The 17411-nt window shown below is 37.1% G+C and overlaps 1 pseudogene; it reads right to left on the reverse strand.

The window, feature by feature from the left end:
* Positions 1 to 1044: 1044 nt before the first annotated feature.
* On the reverse strand, positions 1045 to 10976 carry LOC146923736 (uncharacterized; annotated as a pseudogene).
* Positions 10977 to 17411: the final 6435 nt, after the last annotated feature.

The following is a 17411-nucleotide window of genomic DNA, read 5'->3' on the forward strand; positions in this document are numbered from 1 at the left end:
ACAAGGTTGTCTTGGGCGTGCCTGCGATGTATTGGCTGAGCTTATTAACAACAAAAGATTTGTCCTTGGCCTCTACGTTGTCAAATGCAATAACCTTCCAATTACCTTCTATATTGAAATGGATCCTCCAGTAAAAATTCATCATCATAATTAAGAGTTTAATTAGGATTCATAGATACATGAAAATGTTTGTCATTTAGAAAGCCAAGGAAGTATTTTAGATCACTCGACAACTTAAGCTTGAATAGACTCTGCAATAAGTCTTGAGTTTGTAGAATCAAGGTGGGATTTGGGTTTGCTAGTACTATGTCACCTGCGTAGACTAATAGACAACCAAGGTAGAGCGAGTACCTTAGCTGAATAAGGAGTGATCAACTGATGATTGATGGATGAAACCATGTTGGATTATGATAATGGAAAACTTATGAAACCATTGCCTTGATGCTTGCCTCAAACCATACAAGGACTTGTTGAGTTTGCATACCGCATTCCCCGTCACTTGGATATCCATGTTGTAGATCCATACATATTTCTTAAAATATAAAAAAATGTCTTCCTTCAACAATCATTGTTTATGTCTAATTGTGCAAGTTTTCAATGGTTTGAAGCAGCAAAATTTAGAAGTACACTGACAATGATGAGCTTGGCCACAAAGGAAAAGGTATCTCTGAAGTCTAGATCAGGTTATTTAGTGTAGATTTTGGCCACAAGTTGTGTCTCATGTCTATCCAAAGATCTATCAACATTGAGTTTTGACTTATAGATCCTTCTCGGACTTATATTTTTCATGACAGGAGGTACAGATTGCACAATCTGTGCATTATGCCTCAATAGATGTTATATCTTTACTTCTTTCCGTACAATATTTTAGAAGTTTAAAGGCTAGATGGTAAAATTCCTTCTAGGTTGATAAACAAATGATACTTGTAGGACAAATTCTTTTTATGATTGTGATAGTTTGTAATTGTGTATGGCATACATAGTTTTGTAATTGTGCATGTGTTCTATTTTGTCTAGAGGGTATCTTAGTGTTTATGTTGAAGTCTAATATGTAATTGTATCAGGACTAGGATCAATAACATGGGGTTCATGTTCAGGTTCAATGTTTGGGACAGTAGTAGGTATAGAACTATGATAAGGAATTGGATTAGGCAAAACAACATTTGGAAAAGAAAGACGAGGTGCAGTTAAATGGAGTAAGCATTGAAAGGGAAAATTGTCTTCATGGAATAGGACATATCTAGAAATGTGAAATGATCTAGAGAACAATTCATAAAATTTGTAAACTTTATTATAGCCACGGGCTAACAACAAAGACGCATGAGTTAGCTCTTTGTGTTAATTTGTTGCGATGTTGAGGTATAATAAATATGTAGCACAGACAACCAAAAACCTTGAAATCAACAAATAGAGGCAATTTATCAAACAACAACACTCAAAATGAGACTTTCCTTTGAGAATTTGAGAGGTAGTCCTATTGATGATTAATGTTACGGTTGAAACAAAATCTCTCCAAAACTTGATAGGCAAGTTATCTTGAAACATAAAGGACCTTGCTACATTCAACAGGTGATGTTTTCTTTCCACAATTGAATTATGTTCAGGTCTATATAGATAAGAAAACTGATGAGGAATATGTTTGTCTGCAGATGCTCAATCATTATAAATTCTTTGGCATTGTTAGTTCTAAGATTTTGATCACTTTACCAAATTGTATTTTAGTAGGTGTTTCTCATTTGTGAGCAATCAAGTAAATTAAAGGGAAACAACTAAAATCGCTCACAATTGTTAGAAATAAATAAGATTTTCCGTCGTAAGTAGAGTGACCATAAGGACTCCATATATCACAATGTACTAAGTCAAAAGAATTGGGAGAGAAATTATTATGAGAGGAAAAATAAAGTCTTTTGAGAAAATAAGATTTTCCATCGTAAGTAGGTTTATAACTATCATAGAGGGAAAAATTGCAAGAAATGAATGAAGTGGAACCAAGTAAATGACCTATAGGTGTTGGACAATTGTCATTTATAGGAGTCAATAGTTGAGAAACTCATACCAATGACTCTGTTGACTAAAGCTCCTACTCTTGATATGGTTGCTTTGGTCAATTAAGTAGAATTGAATCAGTTGCTAACAATGTTGAGCAGACATAGCAAATGGATCTGGAATAGTCTATGAATTATCAAGAACACGTGTGAGACTTGATTTGCTTAAGTAGGTTTTGAACTCTGACCTTTCTTGAGTTGGGGGATACCTGTGGATTTTGAAATCTTTTTCTTGTGTCCAATAAGACCACAATGTGAGCACATATGCTAATCTTTCTTGGTGATTTTTACAATGTTTTGAACCGCAAAAGCTGCCTGAGATTCAGCAGAAGTTGAGGCGACAAAGACCTCTTATTACTTTTCATCTGAAGAAACCATTGATAGAACATCATTGATAGATTGTAATGGATCCATTAGACGGTTTTGGCCACAGACCTGATTAAGAGACTCATTGTGCCCCGTAAGAAAAGTCGGGATGTGCTTACTTTGAAGATGGTCAATAATGAACCTTGTCTGTGCAATTGAGAATATTTTTCTTCAATTGAAAAGCACGAGTACCATTTTTCGTTGAAAACAACCATGAAGCTCTTTCCAGATAGCAGCAACATCTACAACATACATCACACTCACCGAAATTTCTTTGGGGATATAATTTAACAACCAAGATGACATGGTGGTGATATAAGTTTCGCATCCAAGAATGAAATTGAGGATCGTTTTCGGCATATTTTGGGAGAGAACCATCAACAAAGCCTATTTTGTTTTCGCCATCGAGGGCCATCAACATTGCTCAACGCCAAGAGTTGAAATTGTCACCGATGAAGAGTTGCGAATTATTTTGGAATGATTGGATGAATGCAAAAAGTATGAACCATCATGATTACCTATGGTAGAAATCGTCGAGAAGAAGAAAGATTGAGAAAAATCGAGAAAGCGGAGGAAAATATTAAGCAATATCTTCTAATACCGTATTAGAGCATGACACTCAAGATAAACAGGGTACTAAAATATATGTCTTCATTCCCACGTTATACTATTTGTCACGAACCTGTCACAAATTCAATTGGAAATTCCTTTGGCGGGAATAAATGAGTGGATGAATATCTTCACTTCATGAGCAAGTTTTTCATGAGAATCATAACTGCCACTTCACATATGCCAAGTCAACCACTTCACATATGCCACTGCACATATGCCACTGCACAATTTTGACCGTTAATATCTTTAATTATCTAAAGTAAAAAATTATAAAAATTTAATATTTTGAAAATATTTGTCGAGACAAATCAAACAACATCTTACATGCTAATATTTGTATTTATACATTAGTTAAAAAGTATGTTATGAAGCCCGGATACTCCAAAATGGTGCCGTACCCGTGTCGGATACGTATCGGATACCGATACTCCGCGGATACTCCCGGATACGTATCCCAGAAGTATCCGAATGATTTAATTTAATTTTTATTTAAAAATATATTGGATACCTTAAGGATACGTTAAGGATACTCCCGGATACGTATCCCAGAAGTATACGAATGATTTAATTTAATTTAATTTAATTTTTATTTGAAATTTTTATTTGTATTTTGATCACAAGTATTAATTTTTGTAAATTGGGATCATTATATTAACCATTACTTAAAGGGTGACTATCTTCATACTACCTTAGTATCATCATGGTGCAGGTTGTTTATATGGTATGTTTTGGTTTAAAGGATGCTATCTTAGTTGGTGAATGGTCCATTGTATTTTGACTTGGTGTAATTAGTTTTAAGATTTCATGCTATTTATTTTTTGTGCGTTTATGTCTAATATATATATATATATATATATATATATATATATATATATATAAATATATTAAAAAAAATTGTAAACGTATCCAAGCCGTATCGTATCCTAAATTTCAAATTTTTGACGTATTCGCGTACCCGTATCGTATCGTACCCGTATCCGTATCGGGGCTTCATAGGTTCAAAGTAAATCAAGTGAATAGTGCACATTGCAAAAATTGGACATGTATTTTGAAACGGATATAATTGATTTCAACCAAGGTGAATTTTGAGTTTTATTTTTAGCATATCATGGACAACTAAATAATTCAAATAACCCAAGTGAATATAAGACTTTTTTTTTTTAGAGGAAGGCTATTTTTTTTTTTGTTTCTTCTTATATCAAAGCCTGGAAGTATAGTTTCATCATTCATGACATCATAATAATTAATTTTAGTAAAAAAATGTATTTCTTTTACATAAGATCATAAGTAGCACTCCTTTTTCTCTTGACAATTGCTCTTTAGGCACCCTAAAAAAAATCGAACGGTAGTTGATTACAGTCGGCGCCAAATGATATAAAAATTGTCCGAACAACAATTAACTATTGTTCGACGCGTTTTAGTTATCTCTGAGCAATTGCTAGGGGCTCAAAGAGCAATTTCCTTTTCTCTTTCACAGTATAAGTAGTACTCCAAATAAAGCCCATAACTTGTGAGTTAGGTCCAGATTCAATTAATAATTAACTTTAGGCTGTTACTTTTCTCATCCTATGAGTTTCTCGCGCACCCTATTTGGATTCTACAATTCGAAATGTTTTAATGTGTTTTAGAAAATTTTATCGATGTTTATGCCGTTTGAATTTTATAATCCGAACTGCATAGAGCGCACGAGAAATCAATAGAATGAGACTAGAAGGAGTGTTATGATTTGTAAAGTGTAAGCCAATAATGTAATTTTTTTTTTTGACAAGAGCCAATAATGTAATGTTCTTATTCAATATATGGAAATATGATTAATATTTATTTTTTTTTGAGCAAAGAGGGCTGAAGCCCAAAAATATGATTAGTTTATTTAGTGTTATTAATTTTCCTGTTCAATATATGAAAATATGATTAATCAATTTAATGTTATTAATTTTCTTGCATTGGTTTGTACCAAAAAAAAAAAATATTCTTGCATTGGATATGCTCTTACAAATGTTAAATCAGTTTTAGCAGGATCATAATTTTGTTCACCAAAATGTTTCGTCCAAAGTAAAAGTCATGGTCAAGCATGTCATTTCAACCCAAAATTATACAATTGAGTAAATTCCAAATTCAATTTCTTCCAATTTTGAGTACTTTGTTTGGCAGAAGATTTCTTTCAATTTTGAGTACCTTTTTTCTTTTTTTACGGGAAGATCATAAGTACTCCTTCCTTAGTCCTTATGAAACTCATAATCTCGATTATAAGAAGCTGTTGGCGAGGTCCAAATTCCATTTAACTAATAACCTAAGAGATTATTGTTTAGGCACCTTACAATTGCTAATACATATTTCAAATTTTTAAAAATATCACAACGATAGTTAACTATCATTTTTTTAAACGGGAGTTAATTACCGTTCAGTGTAGAAATCATGGTTGGCCAATAATTTATAGTATTTGAAAGCACTTACCAACAAAGATGATTAGCAGTAGTTGACTCCCGTTTAGTAGCGAATGGTAGTTAACTACGATTGTGAATATTTTTGAAAATTTAAAGTAACCTCAACAAATTTGGTTCTTTCACGAATTGGCTTTGTCTAGAAAAGAAACAATTGTAATCGTTGTTTAACAATGGCAGTTGCCACCAATGTTTTTTTGGTTACAAGCTGTTGCCACCAATATATGAACAATAATTTATTCTATAGAGAAAACTATATTTTACATTGAAATTTCACGATGGGTACGTTTTTTTTGGTTTTTGTATTCTTTACATGCTTAGTTATGTGGTTTATGACATTACAATTATGCTCTTCTCCCAGCACATTTTGCTCGCGCCCAACATAATTTTCAGTTATACCCGTGCGTGAGTTAAGTCACGCTGTGTGACTTCACCTTATGAGTTCTGCGTGACTTAAGTCACGCACCACTTACCTGGGCGCGAGTTAACTCACGCACATTGGCCGGTGGTCTGAGCTCATGAACAAACGTTTTTTTTCATATCACTTTCTCCCCCTCCTCACTCTCTCCCTCTATTTCTCTTTTTTTCTTCTTCAATGGTCTCTAGTCACTTGCGGTAAATGGTGGTCAGTTTTGAGGTAAATAGTGAGTAGCCAACTTGGAGGAAGTGATCAACCCTTGGGATAAAATTAAATTTGCTTCTTTTTACCCCAATTTTTTTTTTACCGTGGGTAAAAAGAATCTTCTTGGGGTATAAAAAGAACCAGATTTAGATCTAACCCAAGGGTTGATGATGTATTTACCCCATGACTGATCACTATTTACCCCATGACTGATCACTATTTACCCTAAGAGGGTAAAGAGAAAATAAGTAGATTTAGTGAATTCGAATAAATGTATCAATTATTGTATGAATTCTATTAATAAAATGAGATGTTGTTATATGTATTAATTTTGTTCACTTCTTTTTATTTATATTTGCTTTTATTTTTTGATTTTGTATTTAATGAATAAATCCGAATAAATATTAATTTAGTTCATTTCTTTTTATTTATAATTGTATTTATTTAATGAATGAATTCGAATAAATATTTATTTTAAGTGCATAAATAAATTAGAATAAAGCAAATAAATAATTTAGAATAACATAAATAACTTAATTTGAATAAAGTAAATAAATAAATTAGAAAATAATTAAATTAGAATTAGGTGAACAAATAATTTAGAATTATAAATAAATAAATAAATTAGAATAAAGTAAATAAAATAATTTGAATATAGTAAATAAATTAAAATAAGTGAGTTAAGTCACTATGCGTGACTTAACTCACGCTGCATGACTTAACTTGCGCAAATTTTTACACTTGCGTTAGTTAACTAACGCAGGGGTAGTTTAAGTATTTCAGTTGGGCGTGAACGAAACTTGCTGGGTAAAGAGCAGAATTCCTAGTATTTTTGGTTTTATAAAAAATTGCAAGATTATCATGAAATATGTTGTTGTTGCCACGACACAAAAATTGCATGCAAGCCATGTGCCCTAATATTCGGTATTCATGTTTCACTTCATACAATAAATACCCAATCCCAAGGATATAAGTAACCATTGGAGCTTAAGAGCATCCACAATGGAGACACCTATTTTTGGGTTCTTAAATGGGTCTCTGATAAGTGCTCAAAAGTATTATAATTCATGTGTTAAAATAGGCATTTTAGTGACTTGTTCTGCAAGTTTTTTTTTTTTGAAACGGCAAAATATTATTAACCGACAAGCCCGTGCGAGGAGCACTAATAAGCTCGGGTGGAGAAAAAAATACAATAAGGGGAAATCGGTTGCCTTACAATCACCAGGCTCGAACAAAAACCCCTATAAAAAACCACCCATAAAACAAAAGGATCAACCCAAAGAGTAATGACGCAAGAATATACATTTGACAAAACACATGCATACCCTTGCGTCAACACTGAAAAACCATCTTAACAAAACAAAACTAGCTGATCCTTTGCTGATAAAACTGACACTATACTCCACTAAAATCCTCCCTTACGGTTTGAAAAAAACCAAAACACAAACACACCAACGTATACTCCAAGGACTCGTACAGCAACCATGACAGCAAAACAACCTGCTGAGCAAGCAAACAGCAACGCAGGCACTCAAAACCTCCACGCAGAAGCTGCCAAATCCGAAAAGGAAAAAACAACAGATGACAACACCAAGCTAAAATCAAAACACCAGCACAAACCCAGCAGCACCAAAACAAGTATACCACCACACAACCAGTCCGCCAAAAAACCCCTACCTTTCAAGACAAAGCCTCGGGTTCCACGACCATTCATAAAAAAGACAAGAAGGAATGGGGGACCTTTCCAACAACCAACGCCACGATAACACCTTAATTTCCTCGACTAAAGCCTCGACCTCAAAATGGAGCCCCTTGAAAATCCTATCATTCCTTTTCTTCCACAATATCCAAATAGTAGTGTGCCAAATCAACCAAAGACCCTTTGTAACGTTATTCACTCTCCCACCTCCACTCCAACACTCCCAAAGCACAAAAAAGATTTGGAGGAATAATAAAATTACAATCAAGCCACACCATAAGCTTGGACCACACCAAAGTTGCCACCTCACAATGTAATAAAAGATGTAGGACCGTCTCTTCATTCCTATTACACATCACACACACCGTCGATCCTTCCGGCGGTAAAACATTCCTCAAAGCAAGATTATCTTTCGTTGGAGCTCTATTTAGGATGACCCTCCAACCGAAAGCAATCACTTTAGAAGGAGCCGGACTCTTCCACATATTCCCAAACACCCGTTTTTCCGCCACTCCCCATAAATTATCACTAAGAACAATTCCTTCCAACTTTAGATATGCCGACTTAACGGAGAACACCCCACTCTCCTCAAGCCTCCATCTCCACCCATCCCTCGCATTCACCCCCCTCCATCCCTCCAAATCTTCCATGAGACTAGTTAATAGCTCTTCCTCCCACACAAAAAGTCTTCTACGCCAAATAAAATTCCAAATAACTCCCCCTTCCGTAACCTCCCCTAACTCTCCCACCATGGCTTCTTGTTGGCAAGATATCGAAAAAAGTCTTGGATATTTATAAGCAAAACTCCTCCCCCCACACCAAGTAGTTTTCCAGAAATTCGTTGTCAACCCATTCCCAACCTTACAGAAAATTTCACTTAAAAACCAACATTGGCAACCAAAGTTATCAATCTTCACCACCTCTTTCCACCAAACCGAGGCAAATCTCGGCCAAGAGGCACCACCACCTTCCAACACAACCTCCTTACAAGGACCATACTTTTCCTCAAGGACTTCCTTCCACAAAGCATTCTCCCCATCTAACAACCTCCATCTCCATTTAGCCAATAGACATACATTCATCAACCGGATATCTTTAATTCCAAGGCCTCCATTATCTTTTTGTTGACACACCGACCTCCACTTCACCCAACTAATTTTCTTCCCTCCTCCCACTCCGCCCCAAAGAAATTCTCTTTGGATTCTAACAATCCTCTTCCACACAAGGACCGGCATTTTCAAGAAAGATAAGTAAAAGATTGGGATAGAATTTAAAACCGAATTAATGAGCACAATTCTTCCTCCAAAACTAATGTATTTATGACCCCAAGTATTCAACCGACCACTTAGCTTTTCCAACATCGGCTCCCAAGTTGACAAACTTTTTGGGTTCGCCCCCACCGGTAACCCCAAGTACTTGAATGGAATGCTCCCTTCGCTACAATTCAAAAAATCACACGCCATTGCCATAAAGTCCGTTGGAATATTCACGCCTATAAGAGAGCTTTTAAAGAAATTAATTTTTAACCCGGATACCATTTCAAAGCCTCTCAAAATCGCCTTCATAGCCCAAAGATTCTCCACCGACGCTTTCCCGATACAAAGTGTGTCATCCGCATATTGCAAATGAGACACCACCAAACCATTACCACCGATAGAGAAACCCTCAAACAAATTCAAAGCCACCGCATTCCTCATCAACCCACTAAAGCCTTCTGCTACCAACAAAAATAAAAAAGGGGCAAGATGATCACCTTGTTTGACACCACGTTGGATATTAATCTCCTCCGTTGGACTCCCATTTACAAGAATAGACATACTTCCACCAAACACACACGCCTTCATCCAAGCCACCCACTTGCCACACATACCCACTCTACCCATCATATACTCCAAAAAGCCCCAATCCACCGAGTCATGGGCGTTTTCAAAATCCACCTTAAAAATCAAACACTCTTTCTTAGCCTTTTTCGCATAGTCCACCAACTCGTTTATCACCAACACCCCATCCACCAAATTTCTCCCTTTAAGAAAAGCCGATTGGGTCGAAGAAATAACCGAGCTCAAAACACCGGCCAATCTTCTAGCCAACACCTTTGCTAGAAGCTTGTATAGACTTCCAAGCAACGAAATTGGCCGAAAATCTTTTAACTCCAACGGAGATGACACCTTAGGGATAAGAGCCACAAAATACGCCAACATACTCTTCGGAAGCAATCTATTTGCATGAAATTGATCAAACAAAATTCTCACCTCATTCTTAATCAAATACCAAAATTCCTTGATGAAGGCGAAATTATAACCATCCGGGCCCAGACTTTTATTCCCATCACTTTCACTAACAATCACCTCAATTTCTTCCATGGAGAAAGGCGCCACCAAAAAATCATTCTCAACTTCGGATAAAATATCAAAATTTACACCATCCAACGTCGGCCTCTCCCAACTACTTGCCGCCACATGCTCCGTGAAATAACCCACCACCTTCCTACGGACCTCTAAAGGAGACACTACCCAACCGTCATTCACCTTGAGCGCCTTTATAGTATTCCTACTATTCCTCAATTTGATACAATTGTGAAAAATTTTTGAGTTTGCATCACCCTCCTTTAGCCATTTCGATCTTGATCTTTGCACAATCAACGAATCTTTAGCCCTAAAGAACTTCCAAAGTTCTTCAAAATACAACTTCCGGATAGCCACCTCCTCATCATTTAACGTACCCACCTCCCCTCTCTCATCTAGGTCTTTAATATCCAACACCAACTTCTCCACCCTTTCCTCCATACCACCATATTCGTCCTTGTTCCAAGACTTAATCTTAGCCTTAAGAATCTTTAATTTTTCTTTTAGGACAAAGCTCATCCATCCTCCAATCGTATTATTCCTCCACACCTCCTCCACCACCCCTTTAAACTTCCGGTTTTGAAGCCAAAAATTATTAAAGCGAAACGGTTTTGGACCCCAATCTCAACCACCATATTTTAACACCAACGGACAATGGTCCGAAACATCCCTCGGTAACACCCAAAGAGCATGATCCCCCCAAGCTTGCATCCACTCTTCCGAAATTAACATTTTGTCAATTCTACTCATAGATCTTCCATTTGGATGATACCAAGTAAAGCGTCTACCCAAGACATTTAAATCTTCCAAATCCACCTCATTTATGAAATTATTAAAACACACCATCTCCAATAATTGTGACGATGAAGCTTCCTCGTTCACTCCCCTCCTCTCATCCCTCCTACACACCACATTAAAGTCACCAACCACACACCAAGCCCCTTCCCCCTACTCCTCCGCTCCTCCAAAATACACTCCCACAATCTTTTCTTAGATTCCAAGTCACATTTAGAGTAAACATTTATCACCACACACCTCGTTTTCGCCACTCCCCACTCTAAACACACTCCTACATAACCTACTCCTTGAAAAGTGAATAAAATGGTAGAACTAGACTTCCTCCATATAGAGAGAATACCTCCACTATTTCCTTCGGATGGTCTAAACACCCAATCACAATCATGACCACCCCACAACGAGTAATACAAAGCCGGAGAAATGTCTTCTAACTTTGTTTCTTGAATCGCCAAAAAATCAACATTATTTTGTCTCACCAACTCACGAATTTTATTCTTCTTCACCCTTCCACCCAACCCCCTTACATTAAAGGTCGTCACTATCATTGACGAACCGAGACACCCTCTCTACTAGCCTTCAAACTCACCGCCACTTCTTCTAACACAACTAATCACTCTATAGTCTCTTGTTCATTCTCCACAAAATTAACTCCCGCCTTCTTTTGCAAATTCCACACCTTTTTTGCCGCAATGACCTTCACCTCCCTATCTTCCCCATTTTGATTACGAACTTGCGTTTCCGGAACCACCTCCGACTGATTATTCATAAACATAGCCATACCTAAACTAAAACTCGGACCTCCATCAACTGAGAAAGCCTTCCCACCTCCTCCAACATTCGCAATATCCACCTTATCACTCCCACTCCACAGCTGACCACGCTCCTCTGGTTGTGAAATTGCCCTCTTAAGAGTAGAGCCTTTATTATTCCACTTCTTTTCCCCTTTCCATTTCCTCTGACTACTATCTAATCTCTCCCCTATGCCAGGAGTCAACTGCTTTTTTTTCCAGAGGCACTTAGCTTATTCTTTCTTCTCAAACGTTGTCTTTCTTTCAAAAGATGATATTCCTTCCTCTGACTATCTTCAATTGAATCACTAAATTCGGAAACTTCCGACTCTTCGGAAAAGAAACGAATGTGAGAATTTAATTTCTTTCCATTACTACCAGCACCCCTCTGGAAAGATACAAATGCCTTCCTTCCTTCTTTATAGTAATCTTGTTCACCTACCTCCTTAGGCCCACTAACCTTATTCTTATTACAAAGAATAACCTGGCCCACTTGAACATTACCCATCTCACCCTCGTTGCCCAGTACAGGCGAGTGTTGGTCACTTTCCAACCTCTCCTCGTGGGCCCCAATGCTCCTAGTCACCTCCTCTCCCACATGCGCGTGCCTCCCAGCCTCGAACTGCTCTCCCCTATCCTTCCGCGCGTCTCCCTCACCTTCCCACAAAAACCTGCCATCCGCCGAACAACCTCCCTCCTGTCTAATACACATATCCAATCCCTCTTGTCTCCCATCAATATCCACCCCCCTCCCTGCCAGCTGTCTTTCTCTCACTAGAGAGTTCAAACTTTCATCATTACATAAGGTATCTGCTACCTGGTGGACCACACACAGATCCTCTATCCCCACCTCTTGCACAACTGACACTTCTTTTGACTTTACTGCAACCTTTCCAAAATCCTCTCTATTCTGGTTTGATTCCAGTAACCTAGGACTGCATAGTTCCTCATCAGAAAAGTCTCCCCTATCCCCATGCATCTCCCTCCCACCATGTGACCCCACCGAAGTGATGTCATCCTTCTCTGCATCTTCTCCCACCTTCCGCCCCCACCATGGACACCCCTCCTCCACCACCCAAAGACAGTGGTCCGACCCCATAACTTTCAAATTTATTTTTTCATCAATTAACCCTTTCCTATCAGTGATGACTTTAATTCTGGCCCGATCAAATCGTTTCCTCCAATAGTCGCCTCGTCAAAGTCCACAAAAGTCCCAAACTTGGAGCCCAATAGCTTAAACAACGGCTCATCCCAAGTATGAAGAGGGATACCTAGAACATTCAGCCAAACACTCCTCCTCACCATCATTCTTTCCGGCGACCATTTTTTGACCTTTCTGAAAGTTGCATTCCACCACTGCAAGTGGCTGTCCTTAATCCTTACAATATCACCATGTTCATCAAGATTCAAAAGGACCACACCCACCCCCATAGTTGTTACCTTAACCTGCGATATACCTTCCATCACCATGCTCATTTGAACAACTTCAACATCTTGATTAGAAACTAACTCTCCCACAAAGCATGACTCCAGCAGCTTTAACATATCCACACTAGGGGTTACCTCCAGACTAACTGTAGACCAAGATTTTCGGGTGTCAAGCCATTGATCGGACTTGAACCTTCAATCTACCGGACTTGCTCGATTTTATTCTTGGGAAGGGAAAAATGAGATTGAAAAACCCTTTTTGAATCCGGGGGTAAGTTACGATTCGGGAAGGTGTTAGGCACCCGCGTCGTTCACGGTACTCCGTGAGAACCTCTTTCTAACTTTATTTTTATTTGAAAATTTGTTGTTTAAAATTGAAGTGAAAGAATGGAGGGAGAAGAAGTAGGAGTTTTTGTTATTTTTATTTGATCGATTTGGAAGGAATAAACCCTCTGCCTACGTACCCTAAAAAGGGATCAAAACCACCGTAGTTCTCTCTTAAAAAATATTTTTGTGGGTTAGGTTGATTTTAATTATTTTTTTTGAAAATGATTTTGAGAAGGGTTGCGAGACCTCAAAGGTATAGAAGAATAAAATGGAAGTGAGGTTGTTTCATTTTATTTGCGAAATTTAGTCTAAGTTTGATTAAAGTTCAATTAGGAATTTGATTAAGAAAATAAAGGGGAAATCACTTGGATTTGGATCCAAGGTTTATTAAGAAAATGATTTGACTTTTGCTCATTTGAGTTTTAGGATAAAAAGGTTTTACTAAACTAACGGTAAATTAGCGTAACGATGCGAAAGGTAAAGCAAGCATAAATAAAATGGTGTAGTGTCGGTGCTTGTGTCGGTGTGTGCAATTACTAAGCTATTACATACCATTCCTAAATGCAAAGCCCACAACAAATTACATCATTCCCTAATTATACACACTAATAATTATGGGGCTTTGCAATAGGAAACAATGAATAAATACCAAAATTTAAAGCAAGCATGATTAAATGATATATAGAAAAAGTTAAAAAACATCAAGTACTAAAACGCAATGCAATGATAAGGCACAAAATAAAGCAAGATGCATATGTGAGAAAATGCATAGGACATTAAAAAGAATGCATGACCTAAAGTTTTAAAGCCAAGAACACAAAAGGATAAAATATGGAAACCAAAGTTTTAAAATAGATGAGACAATATTAAATAAAATGCATGAAAGAAATTTAGGATATGAAATTATGAAATATAGTGAAAATATCAACAGCAAAAACAGTAAATAAAACGATAAAATAAACACATATATTTTTTAGGAGTTTTTGGAGAAGCTTTGAATGAAACAGGGGTGTAAGTAACACAACAGAGGGGTTTCAGTAGTAAAAAAGTAGAGAAAAATAAAGCTGGCCCTTCACTTTGATCCATTGGCAGGGGATTTGATCCTGGCCTTTGGATATTTCGATCATAAGGCTAAAAAGAAGTGTATACACAGCACTACCAAGATATAGGCATTATTGAATTAAATGGAAAGCTTCAGTAGCCATTAGATCCATAAGATGATAGATCTAATGGTCCTTAAGCAGTAACACATACAATAACAAGTAATGCCTATAGTAACAAACAAAACAGAAGCCATTGGATCAATAAGGACAACAGATCAGATGGTGGAAAGAGGAAAGGAGGTAACCAAGGTAAACCGGTCCAACTCCAGTGAACCGGACCGGTTTATTCATGTGTATAAAAGCCAAATGCGGTTCATCTTTCTCACAATTCCTCTTTCTCCCTCTCTCTACAATATTTTTAGTGAGAGAAGCTCTCAATTGAGAGTCTTCTTCTCCGGCGAGTGACTTTCCTCTGACGCGGTGGTGCTCCGCCCAAACGGGCGGCGCCGCCGCGCCGGTTTTTTTTTTTTTTACGTTTTTTCAAAATCGAAAGTAGATCTAGACTCCTCTTTCTTTACTTGTTACCAAAATCAACTTGTTTTTTGATGAAAACGCTCCTGGAGGTCTAGATCTACGTTTGAACACTCGTTTTTTCAAAACCAAAACAAACTATACTAAGCTATTTCAAACATAAGTCACCAGACAACATGAATATATAGCAAATGCACAAAAGAAGGAGTTTATTACCTCTTTGGATCGTGTTAGGATCTGGAGAAAAAAGTTCTTCGGAAAACTTCGTGTCTTTTCTTCTCCTTCGCTTTAATCCGCAAATCTGCTACTGTTTGCAAACTTGAACCAAGAAAAAGAAGTCGAAAATGTAACCGATAGTGCAAGTGAGATTCGAATCCTTGAACCAGTGTTGAATAGCTTCAAATCGAACGGTCTGGATGTTGTTCTTAGTGAAAACCGAAGGAAAAGATCCTGTTAAGGACTTGTTACAGTTTGATTCTAGGAGCTCAGTGATGTTTTTTTGATTTTCTGGAAATTTTCGTATTCATATGTTCATGAGGTGTTCATTGCATATTCATACATTTTTTGTGTTTTTGGATATATTGATCTAAAAAGGGGAACGAGAAAAAGAGACTAGGGTTTATGAAGAATTAATGCTGCGGCTGTCAGTGTTGATGATTGGTGAATAGTGAAGCAATAAATGTTACTATATATACTGTGCAAAATTAGGTCAAGTCTGCAGGTTCAACAGATTAGGTGTCCTTTTCACTGGACCAGAATACCCTCAATTGGGCCTGATACCAAATGCCAGCACACAACTAAAAATTGGGGACCAAGCTTCATATTGACCAATAAGGACAGGACACATGGACAAACCTAAAGGACTTGGACTAAAGAAAAATAAGAACAAAACAAAATAAAAATTAAAATGTTAAAAATAGTCACTCACGTGACTTCTTAAAACTAAACAAATAATAAACTAATAATAATAATAATAATAATAATAATAATAATAATAATAATAATAATAATAATAATAATAATAATAATAATAATTAATAATAATAATAATAATAAAAGGATAATAAGACTGAAAACATCATCTTAAATGAGGTATTTTAAAATAACTTTCTGCCGAAATTTTGACTGAAATGTCTAAAATGACGCGGCGTTTTAAAGCGTGAACAAAATTCTTTTAAAGCGGTTTAAGAACGAGCGTAGCGGAGATTTTGAATCAAAAGCTTTTTGAAGGAAATTAAAAAAAAAATAGGACGCTAAATACTTAAAAAGAGCGTGTAAAATATTTTAAAAAGCTGATGCGCAAAAGAAATAATTACACGAAACTTGGACAAAAAGAAATTCACTTTGAACTGTAAAATGAAGCCTCAAAATTTTAAAAGGCAACTAAATGACTTTAAATAAATAAAGCAAAAAAGAGTTTGAGACGTTTTTAAAAAACGACTGGGAAAAGAAATGACTGGTCCAAAATTGGGGTATGACACTAACCATCAGCTCCCCCTGGTGCAGTTGTGTTATCTGTTCCTTTGAAACAGCAGCTTTGAACGATTTTCCAGGAATCACAGACGGACCAGCTCCTCCTCCACCGACCGCCACTCTCTTCTCCTCCACCCCTTCCTTATTAGCATCCCTCCCAAATCTTGCTCGGTTCACTTTCAAGCGTGTGTTCCACAACCAGACCTTTTCCAACCTAGCTTCAAGAGCTTCCTCATTCTTGACCTCCAAAAATCTCACAAAACCAAACCTATTTCCCCTTTTATCTAGCTTTTTGGGGATGAAAACCTCAGCCACATAGCCAAACTTAGCAAAAACCTTCCACAGATCTGTATTTTGAGCCTCTTCAGGAATGTTAGTGAAGAAAAATGGTGTTGTTGTGCTGTCCAGGTGACGAAAACCCACCGGCCCAGCCTTCCCACCACCCACCGGAGCTTTGCCTTTAGTACCCTCACTCATCTTTGTCCCAATGGACCCAATCCCCCCACAGTTTCTCTCTCTAGTTTCTCTCCCAAAAAAAATAAGGATAACTACTTTTTAGTCAATTTACTACTTTATAGTCTTGAGAAAATTATATTAGACCGTCATTATTGCGTGCAGTGTAGCCTACTTGTTCTGCAAGTTATCTAAGGAAAAGCAATCATTTGTTGTAATTTCACCATTTATGCTTTATATGCCTAATTTCTTCCCTCTTATGCAGGAAATGACAAGCAAGGAACAAGAAAAAAGCTTAAGAACCAAAGTCAGCACGCTTAAGCGTACAAAATGCCGAGGGCAACTTAATGCACGCTATTGGTACGCTTCCAAGATTCAAGCAGCACGCTTAAGCGACCTCATCTCGCTTAAGCGTGCAAGTTCCAGTAACCAACCTTCCT

The sequence above is a fragment of the Medicago sativa genome, chromosome 5 (assembly GCF_051527215.1).
Source record: "Medicago sativa cultivar Bolivia chromosome 5, Bolivia_mono, whole genome shotgun sequence".
Lineage (NCBI taxonomy): Eukaryota > Viridiplantae > Streptophyta > Magnoliopsida > Fabales > Fabaceae > Medicago > Medicago sativa.